We start from the raw sequence: 5111 nt of genomic DNA, 5'->3' as shown, positions 1-5111 counted from the left end.
ACAGGGTCAATGTCATGGAAAGTGCTCAACTTCTGCCAAGCGAGATCGCGCTGTGAAAAAAGATAAAAAGTAGTCCAGAAACCGGACGGAAAAGAGCGAGCCTCGCATGTTTTCAGTACTTGGTCGCTGCGCTCGAGGAGGGCTAAACACCGGAAAAGGCATGACATATGCATGCCTTCCACTAATGAAAGCAAGCAGATTTTGAAAGGCAAGCCCACAAACCAATGAAAGACACTGACGTGACATGGGCGGGGCTCCGAGCCCTTTTCTAACTACTAATGTGTCCCTCAAGCAAAACGCATGCGCAAGCGCATGCGAAGCAGGCTTGACCCTAAAAATGGTGTTCCATGTGGGTTGGGGCATTGGGCCTCTGGCAGTGAACGCACGTCCGACTTCCCAAGGGGAGCCTGTGCAGGTGTGATTAAGAGCATCAGGCTCCGGGTGGTGGGCTTGGTGAGCAGAAGAGAGCTGAAACTGAAGCTTTTCCTGCCTACGGTCATACCACCCTGAATGCGCCTGATCTCGGAAACCAAGCAGTGTCGGGCCTTGTTAGTACTTGGATGGGAGACCGCCTGGGAATACCAGGTGCTGTAGGCATTTTGCCTCTCACAGACACTAGGTGCTGCACGTCTTAGCTCAATTACGCAGCTTCCTTGCTAATTTCATTTTCAACTTTTTATTTCCTGCACTCTTTTTTTTCCTATCTTAATGAAAGAAATAAAAAAGAACAGCAATAACACTAAAATATACACTTTCCAAAGGAAAACTTGCAATTATTCTGCACTTTACACTCGGCCCAAGCTGAAGAAAACATTTGCTCCACGATGGGCAAAGGGATCCCTAGCTAAGGCTTTGCTTTCTTGCGGTAAGCATATGCGTGAGGTCTTAAGACCAGATCTCACTTCTTGTGATGTCATTTCCAGTCAGGTCATGGGATGTGATGCCACTACCTGTAATTCCAGGTGCGATTTCACACGCCGTGGTGTCATGTGCTGTGATGTCACTTGCATAGTGCTTAACTTGGTCAGTCCCCCCACTTATTTTCTTTAAGACTTGTGCCATAAATAAGCCTTAGCCCCCAAGAAATAGTGCTTGAACCCACTATTGGCAACCAAATGGAATAAATCAGCACATCGTGTTGGAAATGTGATAAAAAGACGATGATGTATTTGGTGTGGAAGAATGAAATGAGTTGCAGACACTAGTGTAACAGAGTCCAAAAGTAGAGCATTCCAGAAACAGGGAATAAAAAGAGGAAAGGTGCATACAATTTGAGTTGCTGTAAAAGCATTCCAAAGCATTTTCCGGCATTTCATGGCACTGTAAGAGGTGTCATTAACAACGATTCATTTATCGACCACAGAAAGAATGGGTAAGCAGGGCATGTGCAGAATAAAACCTGTTCAACATAGGAAAACATCCCAGCAGAGGGCACATTATTCACTGTTGCGTCCTAGGCATTAAACTACAGACCTCTGTCTCTTTCAGTTTCACTTGTATTGTAAGAAGGGGCATTATTTTGCATGTTGTTTGACAAAGGATTCCATGATGAAAGATCTGATTTTTTTCAACAACTCCTAAATACTTTCTGTGGGACCCTGGTTTGACAAAAGTAAAGAAAAGACTGGCCACCCTCTGCCTGTAAGGCATGGCGAATATGTTGCAGATGGCACTTACAGAGTGACAGAGCCTCTCCATTAAGTGAAAAAAGTGCAAGAAGAGGGCTTGCCGTCCCATTTATTTCTGGATTTGTTAAGGTAGTGTAGAAGAGATATTTCTCCCGGCCAGAGTGAATGGAGGTGTCGCCACTCAGTGGGATAACGAAGAGAGAACTCCTGCATAGCAGCAACTAATCGTCCTTGGGAGGGGAGAATGAACGCTGCTGTTCAGAAGCAGCGTCTCTCCTGGTGACTCCTGCTTGTCATGCCCTAAGGAGGGGTCCAAGGAGGCGCATCACATGCTGTGTCAGGTCAGGCTTGTCCATTGTAATTGAGTGTGTGAGAGGGGCCGACTAATAGTCGTGCTAGGTAGGGGAGGGGCTGCTGCAGCCTGTGAAGATGAGAGAATCGGACGTAACCCAGAGCATATAATGACCGTTTTCAATACAACGGGTCTTGCATTTGCTCGAGTAAGAGCTATTACAATTGTAAACTCCTAACCTGACTTTTCTTGCCACACAAATGAAAAGAAAAAAAAATTAGCACGATTGCGCTGTGTTTTTTTTTCATTTGTGTGGCAAGCAAAGTCCGGTTAGGAGTTTACACAGCTGGGGGTGGGGTGGGGGAATGCAATGCTCTTGTGTTTGCTCGAGTTAGAGCTCCTAGCGTTGTAAATTACTGAGTAGACTTTTCTTGCCACACAGACTGAAAATAAAGAGAGCGAGGGCCAGCTGGCCCTGGAAAAGCCCCCCTCTGATGTTGGTTTATGTTTACAGACGGAGCTGGTGGGGAGGAGTGACTGAACAAGCACCCACACTGTTGAGGTGAAACAGCCAAATGACAAAAAAAGTCCCTTACAGAAGAGATAAACAGGACATAGTGTAATTACACAGTACTTTGTGCTGCTCCCAAAGTGAAAAAAAAGGCAGGACAAAGAGGCAGAACTGACCACTAGCAAGCAAAGACTTTTGAAGGGCACTGCAACTAACAAATCAAAATGCTGGAACTCACTCTATTGTATACTTTAGTATACAGCAGGCCGAACGCTAACGCTAAACCTAAAAATGAAGGAAACGTAAAGTGACAAGCACATTAACAAATAAGAAGTGAAGGCAGAATAAAAGCCAGTTTTAAGACATTTTATAGACAATAGGTTTCAGTTTTTGCATCCATGTTACATCTCATCCAAGATAGCATTAACCCCTTCCCCGCCACGGACGTAATGGTTACGTCCATGGCAGCGCCCTTGTGGCGCCATGGACGTAACCATTACATCCTGGGACTGGCAGTCGGGGGAAGCGCAAGCGCTTCCCCCGAGGGCCACCCCCCATCCCCCCCAGGCCAGGGCTCAAAGGGGAATCCCTTCCCCTTTCACCCCCCCCATGACGTCAGCGCGCGATCGCGCGCTGATTTTATGGAAAGGGGGAAAGACGCGCTGGAAGCCATTTGCTTCCAGCGCGTCTAAGGGAGAAGGTGAGTTTTTCACCTTCGTGCGGGGGGGGTGCTCTGAAAGAGGCATCGAGGGAAAGGAAAGGGTTTTCCTTTCCCTCGATGTCTCTTTGAGCATTCCTGCTGCCCGATCGCAATGCGATCGGGCAGCAGGAATGCCCACTAGACACCAGGGATTTCAGTATGTGTGTGTGTGTTATATTAGTGTGGGGGAGCGACCCCTTGGGCAAGGGTCGCTCCCCTTGGTTTCTGCCCCCCCTGGGGGCAGATTGGCCCTATTTTTAGGCCGATCTGCCCCCAAGGGGGGCAGAAAGCCACTAGACACCAGGGATTGTATTGTTGGTTTTTATTTTTTGTGTTGGGGGGCGGCCCCTTGGGCAAGGGTCGCCCCCAGGGGCCCACATGTATTTTTGGGCAGTTCTGCCCCCCTTGGGGACAGATAGGCCTAATTTTTTTAGGCCTTTCTGCTCCCAAGGGGGGCAGAATCCCAATAGTGCCAGAAATATTATGTTTTGTATGTGTGCTTTGTGTTGGGGGTTGGCCCCTTGGGCAAGGGTCGCTCCCCCTGGGGGGGCAATGTATTTATCGTCTTTTCTGCCCCCCTTGGGGGCAGATTGGCCTTATTTTTAGGCCAATCTGTCCCCAAGGGGGGCAGAAAGCCAGTAGACACCAGGGATTTTATTGTTGTTGTTTTTTTTATTTGTGTTGGGGGGCGGCCCCTTGGGCAAGGGTCGGCCCCAGGGGCCCATATGTATTATTGGGCAGTTCTGCCCCCCTTGGGGGCAGATATGCCTATTTTTTAGGCCTTTCTGTCCCCAAGGGGGGCAGAATCCCCATAGCGCCAGGGATACTATATGTGTGTGTGCTTTGTGTGGAGGTGTGGCCCCTTGGGCAAGGGTCGCCCCCCCCCTCCAAAGGGTGCAATGTAATCTGGGCGATTTCTGCCCCCTCCCCTTGGGGGTAGATTGGCCTATTTTTTTTTAGGCCCATCTTCCCCCAAGCAGAGAACACTAGACACAAGGGAAAATTAAAAAATGGTTAGTGGCGGAGTGTTTGTCAACTGGCGAAGTATTTGCTTTTATGATAATAACAGTTTTTCTCCTTTTTGTTCTAGTTCAAAGCTTTTGCTGACTTTGCTGTGGCTTGTTGCAGTTTTGGCAGTAGTTGTCCTGCGGTTTGCGTAGTTGCATGTTTTAGGTAAGTAAATAGATTTACTCCAAGTGAGTATTGTTGCAATGCATGAATGACATGTTTGTAGGTGGTTTACTGAATGCAGGATTGTGTGTGAAATTGTCCTTAGATTTATGCACAATGATTATTGTGTTGTCTTATGTCTAATTTGCTTTTTTTTTCCTCTTTTTAGTGGGATATCGTTGGTGATTGCTGTGGCTGTGCAGAGTAGTTGCTGTTGAGTCAAGCTTTTTCAGGCAAGTGAGCAGTATAGTTTTTGAGTTTATAACTCTTAGTGATAAACCTATACTTTGTTACTTATCTTACACAGTGCTGGTTGTTGGTGGTGTATTTGTCCAGTTAATTTTTGTAGGAAGGATCATGGCTAGCCGTAGGATGACCGCTCAGCAGGTTGTTAGTGTGCTTTTTGAGTCATCTTCTGACCATGAATATGAGACTGACTCTGCATCTGAGGCAGAGGAGGAAGTGCAGGATTCTGGAAGTGAATTTTCTGTCAGAGATGAATCATCTGATGATGAAGCCACTCTCAGTGCTGATAAAGGGCCTGTTTTAGAGGAGGACAGTGATGTGCCAATGGTGCAGGAGCCAGCGGTTGAAAGGCTTCCTATTGGAAGACCTGACACATGGGTTGCACCAAACATGGAGCAGCCACAGTTGCCTGCGTTTACTGGTTTCCCAGGGTGTCGAGTTAATACGGAAAACTTTTTGCCCGTCAACTTTTTTGAGTTGTTTATGGACGATATATTTTTGGAAGAGACTGTTGAGCAGACTAATTTGTATGCAGAGCAGTTTTTGAGGGACAACGCTGCCAGA

The 5111-nt window shown here is 47.2% G+C and overlaps 1 pseudogene; it reads left to right on the top strand.

The window, feature by feature from the left end:
- Positions 1-488: 488 nt before the first annotated feature.
- LOC138266808 (5S ribosomal RNA) lies at positions 489-597 on the top strand (annotated as a pseudogene).
- Positions 598-5111: the final 4514 nt, after the last annotated feature.

The sequence above is a fragment of the Pleurodeles waltl genome, chromosome 11 (assembly GCF_031143425.1).
Source record: "Pleurodeles waltl isolate 20211129_DDA chromosome 11, aPleWal1.hap1.20221129, whole genome shotgun sequence".
In the NCBI taxonomy this organism is placed as follows: Eukaryota; Metazoa; Chordata; class Amphibia; order Caudata; family Salamandridae; genus Pleurodeles; species Pleurodeles waltl.
Note: the sequence above shows the minus strand (reverse complement) of the source record. Positions and strands in the feature narration are given on the sequence as shown.